Source organism: Protopterus annectens, chromosome 9.part0, assembly GCF_019279795.1.
Source record: "Protopterus annectens isolate FY-2018-M chromosome 9.part0, PAN1.0, whole genome shotgun sequence".
NCBI lineage: Eukaryota > Metazoa > Chordata > Ceratodontiformes > Protopteridae > Protopterus > Protopterus annectens.
This window is the reverse complement of record NC_056743.1, coordinates 19154362-19171292: the sequence shown is the minus strand read 5'-3', so window position 1 is coordinate 19171292 and position 16931 is coordinate 19154362. Positions and strand designations below refer to the sequence as shown.

Here is a 16931-nt window from a genome sequence, read left to right as displayed (position 1 = left end):
GAGTCACTTAAAGGTAAGAGAGATTTGTTATTGGAACGTAGTGTTCTCTTGCTTTATGGCATTAATGTTTGAGCTGATGTGTTTTTCGCCCATTCCTCACCCAGTGAGGTCTTTGATTTGAATGTGGCTGCTTCTATAGACTTCAGCTGTGTAGCTCAAGCTCATACCTGTACCCAAAATCCCCCTCCTTAACTTCAATTACCTCTGATTGAGTGCCATTGTGTTTGCGATATTTCAGTTGTAGAGTTTGTGTAAATGAAGTAGCTCAAATTATATTTTTTATACTGCGCACCTGTTTGCAGGCTGCCTGTTAGCTTACATTGGGCTGGTTTCTGGCAGGGTAAGTTGACAGTCACTGATACTGTCAGCAAGGCACGGGGAATTTGGTTTAAGAATCCAGTCTGTGATTACTTACTGTGCATGTATCCTGGATGTTCATTTGTGAAAAAAAGAAAAAACAGAAGATTCACGGGTTGTTTGTGCATTTAGGGTCCTAGTTTATATGGTCACCCCTTATAATGGCTTCATAGGGCATGTTAAATAGCCAGAGCAAAAGGTCTGCTGTTACTATTTTGTGTTGGTGGGATGTAAAACCTGGTGATGTGGATGGCTTTTCTGTTAAGTCTGATATGTGCTGTGAGGTATTCTGCATTGTCAAATGTGGGTGAAGGGTAAGTTCTAGAAAAATTTTGCATATTAACTGCTACACCTTCACCTTGTTTTTGTTCTCTGAAGTCTGAAAATGTTGCAACTTGGAGGTAGCATTTCATTGTGTTTTACTTGAGATTTTAACCAGATTCCCATGCCTACCTCTGTCATGGTTATAAAATGCTAGGCATACTTGGAGTTAGTGTATATCAAATGCTTCTGAGGTTAGTATTAGGTAGTAATTTGTCAGATTTCTGTTAGCTAGAGGTGTTGAGCTTAGTTAGGGTATTGATGCAGTTTGTGTTATAGTAGAGTGTTAGGATGCATGTCTCCATTGTGTTTCATATGAGTGGCTGAGTGAGAGCTGGAAATACCACTTAACATTGGATTTGTTTATAGGGATGTGGTGTATTCTCAGGTTAATTTTACATATTTATAGCCAGATGTTGGAGGGATTTGATGTTTGAATTTTTGATGAAATGAAAAAGAAGATGCTGTTGAATGATGTGGGTAAGTTGCTCTTAGGAGAGATGCAAGTTTGATAGTTAAGTGTGTAAGTGTGCTGAGGAGTAATAAAGATAAGGTGTACGTATGTCATTCTTTGTGTGGCGTATTGTGTGTAGAGTTGAAGTTTTTCTGAAATAGTGAGATGTGAGGGATGGCTGAAAGTATCTTAGAAGCTGTATTTTTTTTTGTAGAAAAGATCTAGAAGGTAAAAAGAATGGAGGCTGAGTGTAAGTAGAGGAAAGTGTGGTTGGACTTTAAGGAGTTGTATGCACCAGATTGAATGAGGAGGAAGTATGGTTGAAATGTAGTGGGTTGGGTGGGAATTGGGAGTAGGATAGGTGGGCATAGTGGAGCCTGAACAGTGCGGAGTCCCCACACATACTGTTATATTCTCAAAAGAAAAAACAGTGGAGCTGCATTTGGAAGGAAGGTGAGCTTAAGGCTGTTTTACACAGGTGAAACTGCAGCAAGGAAAGTGCTTTGTGAAAATGTTGCTGATGGTAAAAAAAAAATTGGCAGCAGATAGTTCTGTTACTGTTATTGAAATTAAGCTGAAGTTTTGTTTTGATGAATTTGATTTAGCCATTACTTGTGGCAATCTACATTGTTAAGCTGGTAGGCAGAATTCATGCCACCTGTGTTCATTTGTGCACTTCCATTATGCAGAGCACCCTAACAACATGTACATGCATGACCTCTAAGTGGTTTATGATGTGGAATTATTTATTTTACATTTGTTTACTGGGAAAGTCCGACTGGACTGGGTCTATTTACAGCGGTGGCCAGGGGAGAAAAGCTCCACATATTTTAACAGAAATACTAGAATTTAATACAAAATAGTAAAAACTGATAACATAGTAACAGCAAAATCCAGCTAATAAGACAGAAATGTAAAACAGGATACAACTCAGCATTTAAACAGGCAAAATATATTTTAGTTTTGAGACTCGTGTGTATAGATCATGTTAAAGTGAAGTAGCTATATTAAAGAGATAAATATTGTTGGATGTAAAAAACTGCTGCATTTACATTAAGCAAGTAATAAGCCCTTTCGACTATCCACAGAGTTAAAGCAGTAATTTTAGGTTATGCATGGGCAAAGCCAGGTGCTTATGAGATGCAATTTTAGAGAGTTTTTGAAGTGTGAGATGATGGGGATGGAGGTCAGTGATGGGAGGAGGTTGTTCCAGTTTTTAGCAACTGTATGGGAAAATAGTGCTTTGCGATCAGTGTTAGCCCTAGAGATGCATAGAAGTGATTTGTCACTAGAGCGGAGTGAGCAATTTGTTGCATAGTAGGTAAGTAGTTGACTTAGTGATAGGGTTTTGTCAGGCTCCTTCAGGATATTATAGGCAATAACCAGTTGGTGGCAATTTAGTAGTTGACGAAATTCTAACCATTTTAAGTCCCTTAGATCTAGGCAATGATGGGATCTGAAGGTGGCGGCGTTAGCAAATTTGGCAGTATTACAGCATAACTCAAGTTTGTCAAGGTCACGTTTTCTGATATGGGTAAGACTTTTTGCTGTATTAGTGTAGACAGTAAGTGAGTTTGGGCGAGGGTGATCTGTGCTTGATCTGAGAAATTTTTGTCTATAGTGAACCAATGTTTTGTGAACCTTTTTGATGGTTTGAGAGATGGGGACATTAAAGAGAAGGTTTTTGTCAACCTCAGCACCGAAGAGTTTGGTATGGGCAGAGGGATAAATGATTTTTGGAAGTAATAGGAAAGGAAAGAGTAGAAGATTTTGATTTGTTGTGAGTAAATTAAAGCAATTTAGTTTTATTAGGCTTTAGGTTGAGTTGCATATTTGTGATCCAACTTTCCACAGAGTTAAAGGATTCCTGGTTCTGTTGGAGAGTGGGAAGTGATGGGGCTGAGCAGATTAAAGTTGAATCATCTGCATACTGTACGAGTCTGTGATGCTGGTTAGAGGTATGTAGATTTAGTGTAGAGGTATGTAGATTTAGTGTAGATAGAAAAGAGAAGTGGGCCCAGTACTGAGCCTTGCGGTACACCCATGAAAGTTGGAAATAGAGGAGATGGTGCCCCTTGCCATTGGACAGATTGTTGCCTATCAGCTAGGTAGTTCTTGAACCAGGCAATAGTAGAAGGGGCAAAGGATAGCGACACTAGTGAATTTAATAGTAGGGAATGTGAGACCATATCAAATGCTTTGGATGGATCCAAAAATATAACAGATGTATAGATATCCTATTCCAATGTTGCAGTATTCTCTAATGGGTTTACCCTTTTTCTGATCAACTTGTCCGGCCAGGCTTCCAAAGCTTTTCCCGTCCCAGGTGGAGAGTCAGACGTCTGATGTGTTGGCAGGTACGTGAGCCATAAATGTGATGTCTGCATGCACCAGCCCTTAGAACTTTTCAGCCGCCAGCCATACACCAGGTGTTACTGCTACTCGTAGATGTCTGATCAGTTTTTGCATCAAGATAAGTACCTTGTTGGGGATTTTTTCAGTCCTTTTTTGTAGTACTATAGTCTATTAATGTCTGGTAAGAGCAAGTGCAATTGTGGTTGCCAATTTCCCCATAAATTCACCCATGGGTAGGGATCACGATTATAAAAACTGCGCCATTTGTAAGTTGTTTGTCCCCAACACCCTTCGTTGCTGACTACGGGCCCTAGACTTGTACCTTGAAAACCAACCTCTTAGATCTCTGCCAGTATGGAATCTTCTTCCGACACCCCATCCGAATCGTCTAGGAAGGGAGCCAAGCCCACACGGCCATCTACTTCCACTGCGCCTCCCTCCACTGATTCTTAGCCTATAGCAGTCATCAGCTTGGCCAAGGATCCGGTGTCCGCCACTTTGGATAAAGCATGTACCTATCAGGAGGCTGCACAGTCCAGAGCGGACACATCCAGGAAGGATATCCTGGCGCCTGATTCAGATGCCAGGGGGGATCCAGCAATTGAGGTGGGCACTTTGCAACAGTCATCCACCGTTTCTTCTGTGACTTCCAGTCACACTGCCAGCCAGATGCCAGCAAGGCCTACCAAGAAGAAACAGACGAGGCATATTCTGCCGACCCCAGAAACCTTGCTCAATTGGCAGGCCCTTCAGCCAGAGCCTCTACAATGCCTTTCTAGCACTTAGGCCTACTGCAGATTTTCCTCCAGCTACTCCACCTCGTCTTAGCCCAAGGCCTCTCCTGCCTGAGAGAACACTTAGCCACTGTGCAGAGGAGGAAATGTCAGAATCCTCAGGGAGTCCTCTTCCTACTCTTCACAGATTTCTTCCCCTCAGGGGTATGGATTACTGGAAGAAGCCTCTGCAGAGCCTGATTCCCCTGTGGAAGACCTTGCCTTTGGGGACACAGTCAACCTTATGAAAAAGATCATTTTAAATGGGATTGCTCAGACATGTCTGAGGCCCAAAAAAGATTCTGTGACTTGATCCAGATGGAATCGCCTAACCCGGCTCATATTCCGCCGGTCCAGCTTGCTTTCTTGGATAATTTTGCTGCAGCATGCTTGAATCCAGATGCCCAGCCACCTGCCCCTAGGAGGGCAGACAGATGATACAGGGTTCCTGATGCAGAGAAATTCCTATTCAATTGCCCCCCAGCAGACCCTGCTACTATTTGTATTGCTACTGATAGGGCTGCCATATTTCTTTCTACTACCACTGTCCTGCCTGCAGATAAAGACAGCAAGGCCATGGAGAGGTGGGGAAAGATTTGCACTTCTGCTACCCTGGCTTTTAGGGCTACGAATTACCAGTTACACATGGCCAAATACCTATTGGTCTTATTAGACAAATGATATCAGTGATATCCTGGACTGTCCTGCAAAGGCATCCCTGTCTTCCTTGCTCGGGCTCATCTCTCACGTCAGTAAGCACTCACTCAGATGTGCCTGTGATGCAGCTGAAGCCTCTGCCAGGTTAGCTCTATCTGCTTCTGTGTTGAGAAGATTTGCCTGTCTGCGTCTACAGCTCCTCCCGGATTACTTCAAGGCCAAACTCTTGAATGCACCCTTGGATCACTCTGCCCTTTTTAGCACCAAGGTGGCTGACCTTTTCAAGTCACACCAGCAAAATGGGAAAGAACTCCAAGACTTGAAGCATCATCTTGTCTCTCCAATCCCAAAGTTCCAGGAAAAACTACTCGGCTGTGACATAATTCATTAGGAAAACTTCTAGGCCCACAGCCCCTCCAGGTGTAGAAGACCCCACAGGAGACAATCTACTCAGCCTAGGACTCCTCGGACAATTGCTCAGAGACCTCCCTTTCCAGAAAGGGCAGACGGTGTCTGACTGCCACCCTTTCTTCCCCCACCTGTTCCCACCATACCTCTATCTTCCCGCCTGTCACTGCCTCCCTGCATGGACCCTAGTGACATCCGACAAATGGATTTTTACAATCCTATAGGAGGGTTGCTTCATGTCTTGCATCTCTCCCCCTCCAAGCCTACCTATCCCTTTTCCACCCCTCTCCCAAGGGTCCCTCCTACTTGAGGTCCTAAACAAGATGTTACTCCAAGGCACCATAGAACTAGCTCTAGTTCTCCCCATAGCTCGAGGAAAGGCTTCTACTCCAGAGTCTTTCTGGTGCCTGGGAAGGAAGGGCCGTGGAGATTACTGTCTGAACCTCTTTTTGAAGGTCCCTTTCTTCAGGATAACACTTCCATTTTCTTTCCCCTCCTCCCCCCCTCAGGCCTTCATGGTGACCCTGGACATCAAGGAGGCCTACTTGGACATTCCCATAAAACCGTCCTCCAGGAAATTCCTCACATTCAAAGCAGGTTCCTCTCATTTTCAGTTCTGTGGTTTGCCTTTTTGACTCTCCACTGCACCAAGGGTATTTACAAAATGCCTAGCCCAAGTCATTGCTTACTGCAGGACAAGGGGAATGCAACTTTTCCCATACTGAGACGACCTTCTCATTCAAGCACCAGACAAACGCTCCTTGTCCACACATACGAGCTCCTGCTACGATCTCTAGGGTTCCTCATAAACTTGCCCAAGTCCCAACTAAATCCTACAGAAAACAGTCTTCCTAGGATGCAGAATCAAGGCAGACTTCAGGATGGCCTTCCTGCCGGAGGAAGAAGTACTTTCTTTGAGCCATTATCTACAGTCTGCCGCCCTCTCACCCAACCTGACTGCAAGGGAATTCCTCAGCCTCCTTGGGTACATGGCAGCCACTATCCCCATGCTACCCCTGGCAAGGCTTCACATGAGGAAAATGCAGTGGTATCTGCGCTTGGTTTAGATCCAGCACTCATGCCCTCTCGAGTTCAGGATTCCACCTCCCCTGCCTCCACCAAGAAATGAACTGGTGGCTTGTCCAAGTGGCCCAGAACCTGGGCCTCCCTAAGCAAATGCTATTCCCTTGCCAAATCATGCTCACAGATGCATCAGATCTGGGCTGGGGAGCAATTCTGGACACGAACGGTGCAAGGTTTGTGGACAAACACTGGCACATCAACATCAAGGAAATGTCAGCCATTCTTTTTGCCCTGCAGGCCTTACAGCCCTTCCTCACACAGGGCACCCTGAAGATCTTTACAGAAATGCCATAGTGATGTGGTACTTGAACAAGCAAGGAGGGACGAAGTCCTACCTCCTCTGCAGGCTAGCTCTACAGGTATGGGATCTGGCTAGATCCCAGGGGATCTCCCTACAGGCAGCCTACATCCCATCCTAACACAGTTGTCAGGCAGACTCCCTAGGCAGAACCGCAGTCCTGAGTTGGATGCTTTCAAAGGATGTTTTCCTAGATCTGATCCACATGTGGGGTATTCCACAGATAGACCTCTTTACCTCCTCCACAAACAGGCAACTCCACAGCTACTGCCCCAGAGCTCACGACCTTAAAGCAGATGTCTTAATGTCTTGGAAGGGGAGATTCCTGTACACCCCCCCCCTTCACTCGGATCCAGAGTGTGCTGCTGAAAATTCATCAGGACTCACCAAAAATCTTGTTGGTGACTCCATACTCGCCAAGGCAGCACTGGTTCCCTCCTCCATCTCTCCAGGGGCAATCACCACAAAATACCCCCCTCAGTGGATCTACTCGCACAGCACAAGGGGAGACAGATTCACCCCGCAGTGGAGATTCCTGCACTTCTCCCTGTGGCTGATATGATTATAATTCCCTTCAGACTCCTGTAGAATGAGGACGTGCTCTCAGTCCTGCAGGAGACCAGGAAACCTAATTCAAGAAAATCTTCTCTCTTAAAATGGAGAAGGTATTGTACCTGGTGGCACAAAATACAGGTGGAGCCGCTAGACCGTGACCTGCCTCTAATTTGCTCCTACCTTTGTGAACTCTTGAAGACAGTCCTGTCTTACTCCTCTTTAAAAGCACACCTGTCTGCCATTTCTGCCTGCTTGCCTATGGAACATCTGCTAGCTTCTAGACTCCCAGCCAAGCTATTCCTAAATGGTGTTTTACACTTAAGACCCCCCCCTCAGAAAACATCCTGGGACCTTAACACTGTCCTAGAAAAACTTACTCTTCCACCCATCGAACCAGCTGGCAAGGCTGTCTTGAAATTTTGCACTTGGAGGACAGTACTACCAGTAGCTCTGACCTCAGCCAGGAGGGTCTCGGAACTCCAAGGCCCTTATAGCTACCCCACAATTCCTAGTTTTTTTTCTGGGCAAAGCAGTGGGAAAACCATTTCTTCTTGGATTGCTAGAGCCATTTCCTTTTGTTACACTCTCCATGGGAAGACACTATCAGGCAATGTCAAAGCCCATTCCACAAAAGCCATGGCTTCCTCTGGAGCCTTTTTCAAAGGCCTAGACACCAACTCCATTCTGGAAGCAGCTACCTGGTCCTCTGTACACACATTCACCAGACACTATAAATTGGACCACATTTCCAGGGCAGGATTTGCCAGGGCCATCCTGCATGGGTCCTGGAATCCTCATCCAGACGACCTCCCAGCCACCAGTGAGCCTCACCCACTAGTGAATACTGCAACATTGGAATAGGACGACACAGGAAAGTTGTGTAAAATCTTACCATAACCATAGATGTCCTCCTGTTCCATGTTGCAGTCTTCCTTCCCTCCCCCCTTCCTCTGTTAGCCTTCCACTTGCTCTTTTTGGCTTCTGTACAGGCTAGGCCATCAGGACTGGGTCTGTCTGGGGCTTCCTTGGTTCTGAGGGGCCGGTGTGTGCAGAAGTCACATTTATGGTCCATTTATCTGCCAACACATCAGACATCCACACCACCTGGGACTGGAAAAGTTTTGGAAACCTGGCCAGACAAGTTGATCGGAAGAAGGGTAAACCCACTAGTTAATACTGCAACCAGGAAGAGAAGGATGTCTTTGGTTATGGTAAGATTTTTGCACAACTTTTCTTTATAGTTATTTCTGTGTTGGTTTCCTAGATTATTAAATGAGTGAAAAGTGGTGTACTGTGCTGTGGCCGTTACCTGTGTTGTGTGGTGAAGACTGTGTGCGTTCAGGAAATGCATGACTTGAGAGTGAATACATTTCTGTAGCATCTTGGAGACAGAATAGCTAACGGACTGTAATTAGAAAAGTCGTAGAAATTACCGCCTTTATGAAGAGGAATAATGTAAGACAGTTTCCACAGTTGAGGGATGGTAGGATTTTTTTATGGAGTGGTTTGATGATAGAAACTGGGTCGGATAAGGATTCTGCAGCTTGTTTTAGGAATTTGAAAGGTAGACGGTCAGCTGCAAGAGTGGTAGATTTTAATTTTAGTAGTAGTTTTTTTTTTATTTTGGAGGTGGGAACAGGTGAGAGAGTAAGGGAAGAATGTTATCCAAATTACTTAGCTGGTATATGTGAAGGGTTGATCTGAAGTAGTTAACTTCATTTGTGCAGCAACCTATGGGAATCTGATCCAACCTCGGATCCGAGCCGGCAGTTTTCAACCGCTTTAGATCTGAGCTCCAAGCTCCTCCCCCTACCCATAATCCCCTGCCAACCCTGACTGACCTCAGATCTAGTTTGCTGCTGTTAACCAACAGCAGCTTGATCTAGAGTTCCAGGCGTTAGAGACTTTTTTGAGAGAAAAATTTACCTTTTCTTCTCTTAAGTTTTTGGTTGTGAGCGTTTCCAGGTCCTTTTTTGTATAAAACCCTCTCTAGTTTAACTTTATATTTTTTGTCATTTACCTCCCCCTTCCTTCGTGGTTCCGTTAGGGTTGTGTGTGTGTGTTTGGGGCCTAACGTGTGTGGTTTTTCACTTTTAGTTAATATGGCTGAGGCCCCAAAGCCAATCTTTTCTAAGTGCACCGAGTGTGGCCATAAGCTGTCCCTGGCAGATGGCCACACTCGGTGTGTGTTGTACCATGGAGTTGAACACCTGTCTTCTGGTAGTTCCATCTGTGCGGCGTTCAACCCCAGGGCAGTGAAGGACCGGAGGACTAAGCTGATTCTGGTGGGTCTTCTGCCCCCGGATTCGGCTTCTACCTCCGGTCCTCCAGTGGCTCCCGCTGCTGCCACTCCTGCTTCCCTCCCCCTGGTCGGGACTCAACCTCCCGCCTTAGGCCCAGAGGACAGGGAGGCCAGGAAAGAGAAAAGGAGGGAGAAACACCACAAGCGGCCGGCCGAAGCCTCCGCTTCTGTCCCCCTGGCTAAGCGTTCTTCTCCCTCCAGGACTTCTGGGTCTCCTCTGTCTCAGATCCGGTCCCCGTGCTTCTCACCGGGTCCTGAAGAGGAGGAGACCCGATCGCCGAGGTCATCGAGGCGACACTCACGTCCTGCCTCAGTGGCCTCATCGAGATCAACCCGAAGTCTCACAGATGCAGATTTGGATCGGATGATGAGAAGATTCCTCCAGGCCCAACTGCAGATGGGAGTGCTCCTGCGCCCCCCCCCCCTCTGGGGGGGGAGCTCAACACCTTTTTTTGCCCCGATAGCTCCTTTTCCGTCCCCTTCCCGGGCTCGGAGTCTTCGGAGCCGGGCAGCCTTGGAGCCGGGGGGGTGTCGGTGCCGATAGTCTCGGGTACTTCGGCACTGACAGTTCCCTCGAGTCTGTCGGGTCCATTTTCTTCGGATCTGAGCTCTCTGAGCCGGTGGTATCGGTATGCTTTCGGCTCCGTCCAGGTTGGAGCATACTGGCCCGTCGGATCAGATCGCTTTGGCGCCGGCCCCGATCTGTCCATCGGATCCAAGTGAGGGTCTGCTTTTGGATCCCAGAGAGAGCAGCTCTCCCTCTGCATTCGGCGTGGTGGAGAGGGCCCTGTCGAGAGATTCCAGGCCCACGGCTCCACCCTGCACTCCTTCTCTGTTGTGTCTGACTTCCATCACCCGGCCCCAGGGACAGCCTGCTCTGACATCCCAGGTCGTTCCTTTGGAACAAGAGGTGGCTGGTGAGACCTCTTCGGACAGCCCCCCCCGAGGAGGTTCCTCACAAGCGAAGGTGCAAAAGGAGGCACCTGGACTCCCCCGAGTCCTTGACTGAGGACATGGATTTGGAGGAGGGGGAAGGCTCCCCATGATCACCCCCCCGAAGATGCCTCATTTGGTGACATCATGGAGATGCTCAGGATAGGGGGGGGGTGGTCTGCCCCAAAGCCTAGCTCGGACGAATCCGTGTTCCTGGAGGCATTTGAAGCAGGCCCGTCTACCTCTTGGGTGTCCCCTCCAGCCGACCCCCTGGTAGATTTGATTACTACCAGGGTGTGGAAGGAGCCGGACCCTGTGGAGCCAGTCCCCAAGCACCCGGACAAAATTCTCAGCCCACCCTCTGACAAGTCCCACTGGAGTAAGGGTCCCCCTGTAGATCCCATGTTGGTGGCGGTGGCCACCAAGAGGGAACTAGCTCAGGAGAGTCCCTCAGTTCATTCCCCGAGCAAGGAGTCTTGGTCGATGGACCGTTTAGGGAAGCGGGTCTTTAGTTCGGCTACCTTCTCTGTGAGGTCGCTGAACTACATGGCACATGTGCTTAGACTGCAGCGGGACCTTATCAAAGAGTACGCTGCGTCGCCCCCCCCCCCCCCCCGAGTCCATGTCGGCGGAGGACAAGCGATTGCAGTCCACCCGGATGGCCGCTCTCCAATCCATATCAAACACCTCTATGCGGCTACTGTCCCATGCCATGGAAGGAGCCGCTAGAGCCAGTGGAGTGGGCCTTGTCATGAGGCTTTAGGCCTGGCTCCGACAATGTGATTTTGCGGAACGCTTCAAGGCGTCTTTTGCTAATGCCCCTTTCAATGGTTCTGCCCTTTTTGGCAAAACTGTTCGCGATACCTTGGTCCAGAGCGAGAAGGATGGGAAGACGTCTGCCGTCGGAGTCCACTTCTCTGCTCCCCAGAGGTCCTTCTCCTAGAACCAAAAGGGACAGAAGAAGATGTGGTTCTGGAAGTCGCAACAGTCCCGTCCCGCTCCGGACTCCCAGCCCTTCCACAGCAGAGGAGGGCAGGGTGGATGCCGACCTAGAGGCAGAGGGGGCCCGCAGAACTTTGGATCCAGAGAACCCTTCTCTGACCAACCCATGCAACACTCCTGAGGGGTTGCCCGACTGCTGCTCTCTGGAGGCAGTCGGGAGGGCGTTTCTCCTAGCAACTTGGGAGTCCATCACGACAGACCGCTGGGTGCTTTGCATTATATCCAAAGGATATCAGATTCCCTTTTCTCTTTACCCACGCAGCCCCAGATACCTCCCCGATGTCCCACCCGATCAAAGGGAGGCCGCAGCAACAGAAATCCAACAGTTGCTGGAAAAAAGAGCCATCCAACACGACCCCCAGACCAGTGCTGGTCGGAGTTTTACTCCAGGTTGTTCTTTGTGCCAAAAAAGACGGGGGACTTGAGACCTATCCTCGACCTCTCCCCCCTGAACCTGTCAGTAACCAAAGAGATGTTCCGCATGGTTACCCTTCAATCCATTCTCCCCCTTTTGCGGGAGAACGACTGGATGTGCTGTATAGACCTCAAGGATGTGTACTACCACATTCTGATGGACAGGCGATCCAGAAGGTTCCTCCGCTTCCGGCTAGGAGCCAGTCATTTCCAATTCATGGTCCTTCCCTTTGGTCTCGCCACAGCCCCCAGGGTGTTCAAAGTGTTAGCGGCCCACCTGAGGCTCCAGGGAATTTAGGTCTACCCATACCTGGATGACTGGCTCCTGACCGCCCCGACAAGGCATCTACTCTGTGCAGCCAGAAACTACTTTCTTCGTCTAGCTCCCCGGCTGGGGATCACTATCAACATAGAGAAGTAGTCTCTTACCCCAACTCACACTGTAGACTTCATAGGGGCCAGATTAGACACAAACAAGCTCCTAGCTTTCTTGACCACAGACTGGCTACGATCCCTGAGGCTACATGTGCGGGCCATTCTACAATCTCCAGCTCCTCCGGCGGAATTTGTCCTGAGGGCTCTAGGCTCAATGGCGGCGGCAATCAACCTATTGCCAATGGCACGTTTGAACATAAGGGTCTTACAATGGACCCTCCAGGTCCAGTGGTCCTTTCTTCGATATCCTCTGAGCCATCCCATTCCCCTCTGCAGGGCTTGCAAGAGGGCCCTGTTATGGTGGCTCCATCTCCGAACCTCCAGGAAGGGTGCCCCTTTTCTATGGCCCCTCCCCTAGCCACGGTGACCACGGACGCCTCCCGCCTCGGGTGGGGGGGCATTGTTCGGGCAGGACAGTCCAAGGCACGTGGACCTCACAGAGACCTCTCTGCATATCACTGTCCTAGAGATGAGGGCAGTGCTCTTAGCGTTGCAAGCACTTCAGGACCTTCTTCCTGTAGGAACGATTGTGATTCAGATGGACAATGTCTGTTGTGTGGTACATCAACAAACAGGGGGAACCAGGGTCTTACCCACTGTGTCGAGAGGCCATGAGGGTGTGGAAATGGGCGATCTCCACCAACCGCTTTCTTATAGCAACGCACATTCCGGGGTGGTCCAACATCCTAGCGGACAGACTAAGTCGCACCATCTTGTTACCACACAAGTGGTCTCTGAATCCCGAGATAGCGAATCGGATTTTCGCCGAATGGGGTCAACCCTGTTGCGATCTCTTTGCCTCTCCCTCGAACACAAAATGTTATGACTACTACGCTCTCATTTCCCCCTATGGGGGACCTCCGAGAGACGCTCTGGTGCATGCTTGGCCTCCCGGTCTACTTTATGCTTACCCTCCTCTTCCTCTGATGCTGAAGTTTCTACAGAAAGCGAGCCGGTTGGGGAGCAGGATAATCCTCATTGCCCCATTCTGGCCTCGTCAAACCTGGTTCCTTTACCTTTGGTCTCATCTGGTGAATCCTCCTTGGATTCTGGATCCCCGTCCGGATGTGATATCCCACCCCCTAGATCTCCCAGTCCCGAATCTGGACAATCTCAAGCTCACAGCTTGGCTGCTCCAGTTCCACTTGTAGCTAGGACTCCCGGTATCTCTTCCCCAGTTAAAACTATTCTAGTTGCAGCGCACAAGCCTTCTACTAGAAAGATCTGTAGTAGCAAATGGAAACGTTTCTCCATTTGGGCGGAATGTCGAAATTTGGATCCTTTCACAGCTAGTTTGCCCGTGGTATTAGACTTCCTGTCAGGGCTGTTTCATCAGGGGGCTAGCTCCTCCACAGTCAAGGTTCAACTAGCAGCTATCTCTCATCACGTGGGAAATGAACTGGACCCTTTGATCACCACGAAATTGTGTAAAACTTTTTTGAAGGGCACCTTTCTGCTCAGACCTCCAGTGAAGGATGTAGTCCCTCCTTGGGATTTAACGCTGGTGCTTCAGGCCTTGACAGCTCCCCCATTTGAGCCTCCAGCTTCAGTAGATCTTAAATTCTTGTCATGGAAAATGGCCTTTCTTGTCACTATCACCTCGGCTCGAAGGGTCTCTGAACTACAAGCCCTCTGTGTAAAAAAAACCCCCCCATACTTGACTTTTCACAAGGATAGAGTTTACCTCAGGACCAATCCCTCTTTTCTTCCCAAGATTGCCTCTGAATCGAATATTAACCAGTCCATCAACCTACCAGTCTTCTTTCCTAATTACCAAAACAAAGGAGAATACAAATTACACCCGCTGGATGTGCATAGACAACTTCGCTTCTACATCCACAGGATATCTGGTCATAGGCAATCTGACCAGTTGTTAGTCTCCTTTGCCAAATTTAACTTGGGTAAATCTGTGTCTAAAGTCACGGTGTCTAGATGGATTTCGCAGTGTAGCCTTTTAGCATATGAAAGTTCTGGCAGACCCGCACCTCAGGGAGTCCATGCCCACTCTACTCTATCTATGTCTACCTCTGCGGCTTTTAGAGCTAGAGTCTCTTTGGATGATATTTGTTCAGCAGCCACTTGGGCCTCATCTCATACCTTTATCAATCACTATAAATTGGACATTATCTCCAGAGGGAGAGCATCCTTTGGCTCTGCAGTGCTCTGAAACATCCTTCCATGAAGGCCGCCCAAGGTTCAGGTAGCTGGGGACTCTGTCCCATAGGCTGCTGCACAAATGAAGTTAACTACTTCAGATTAAGAAGTTACGTACTCACCATAACATTCCATCTGAGTAGGTAAACTTCATTTGTCAGCAACCGTCCCTCCCTCCTGCCCCCCTCACTTACGAATGTTTTCATACTCAAGTCCATGGGTGTTACCCACTTTATCTTTGAGAGTAATAGTCATCAAGCAGTATCTGCGTTTGGGCAAACTTGATCTGAGGTCAGTCAGGGTTGGCATGGGATTATGGGTAGGGGAGGAGCTTGGAGCTCAGATCTAAAGCTGTTGAAAACTGCCGGCTCGGATCCGATTCCCATAGGTTGCTGACAAATGAAGTTTACCTACTCAGATGGAACGTTATGGTGAGTACATAACTTCTAATTTTTGGACAGTTTAATGGATAGTGCCATTATGGATTCTGTAAAGTGGTGGTTAAATTGCGAGGCTATGTCCATAGTGTTGTTGGTGGAGTTGGCAGCTTGAGTTGTAGTTTTGCCTGCTTTAAATAGATAGTTGATAGCTTGCCAAAACTTGAGGATTTTGTGTTTGTTTTGTTTGGACAGTACGAAAGTTCTGTTTATCAAGTTTGGTTTGTATTTTGGCCCGATTCCTAAGCTGTTGGTAGTTAAGTTTGGCTTGGATGGTGTTATCCCTCTTGCAGGTTTTCCAGGCCTTATCTTTGGACTTCAGTATGACTTGTTTCCCTACTTAGCTATGGTGCATAGTTAGTCTTAACTCTATTTTTTCTGACTCTGTTAACACATCAGTGAAGGTACTATTAAAGTAGTCAACTGCCTGGTCTAAACAAAGGGAAAGTAGTGGCTCCCAGTTACATTATTTTAGAATCTTGTTTAAATCTTGCGGGTTTAGGTTGCTGTCATTTCAGATTTGTCTAAGTTATGGTCTTGAGTATATTTGTACTTTTTGCATAGTAGGAATGTAGGGAGGTGGTCACTAAGACTATCTGGTAGACTGTCAGTCTGGTAGTTTTGGTTAGGGCTATTGACCAGTGTCCTATCAAGTATGGATTCATTTTGGGATTTTTTTGTCTACTCTAGTGGGTTAAAAAATAATAATCCTGTCGAGTAAAGTATCCCTGAAAAAAGCAGCAGACAATGAACAAGATAAAAATTCAAGGAATACACCACGGACTGGATGAAATCACCACTGTTACAGAAGTTGAAAGTTTAATGAAACAAACGGCACCAAAAACAAGACAGTAAGCGCTTTCACGTTCATCTAACGCTTCTTCAGACTTCAAACAAACACCATCAAGCCACATCTTATATACATATACTTAATTACTAATTTCACTAATTGATCATAAAACTTTAAAGTGCCAATGTGCACCCCATGCGCCAACTCTTATGCCAACTTGGTGTTGGCGTATTGGGAGAGTGCCTATGTTCTGAACAACAGGGTGTTTATTGAACACATTAAGTGTTATTCCAGATTTGTAGATGTCTTTTTTGTCTGGGGGGTTCTGAACAAGAATTATGTGATTTTGTGAAATACCTCAATAGTACCACAGATTTTCTTATATTTGAAGAAACATATTCATCTATAGAGATAGAATTTCTTGATGTTAGATTAGTTAAAGGTTTTGACAAGATAGACACAGAGATCTATAGAAAGCCATGTTGGAGGAATGGTCTCCTGCACCGTAACAGCATGCATCCGAGACATATTTATTCCAACATTGTGAGCAATCAGATGCTCACAGTATCTAAACTAACCACAAATGATACAATTTTAAAAGAACGACAAGATGAATTAGTAAATAATTTTGTCTCAAGAGGATATGATAGAAGAAAGGTACAGGCTACCAGATCATCCTGTGATAAACAGAGGTCTAGCAAAGGTAAACCGTTCTTTTATAGAGACAGCAATGATAAGGGTCCATCAAATGATAACATGAAGGAGATGAAGAACAGGTTGGTTATTCCCTTCACCAATAGAAATGGACAAGTTAGACGAATAATAGAGAATAATTGGAAGTTAATAGTGATGGATGAGAAAATCAGAACCATAGTGGACAACAAACCCAACATAACATATAGGAACATGAAGTCCCTCAAGAGGCTTCTATGTTATGAAAAAACTGAGGAAAGATCACTAGTGTCACAGAGGAAAGGGACATTTCCATGTCGTACCTGTAAACAATGTCAATATATTGCGAATGACAATGTTTTTGTACATCCAGTTACAGGTTACACCTATACTTTTACACATTATGCAGATTGTAGAACAAAGGATTTAATATATTTAGCTACATGTTCGCTCTGCGATAAGTACTATGTAGGAAAGACAAATAGGACATTGCGTGAGCGTGTTAGAGAGCATATATATGCAGTAAACAGA

The 16931-nt window shown here is 47.0% G+C and overlaps 1 protein-coding gene across 1 annotated transcript in view; it reads left to right on the top strand.

The window, feature by feature from the left end:
* Window positions 1-16931, top strand: part of CKAP5 (cytoskeleton associated protein 5) — a 4315141-nt gene that overhangs the window by 1914493 nt on the left and 2383717 nt on the right. The gene's annotated exons all lie outside the window — the stretch shown is intronic.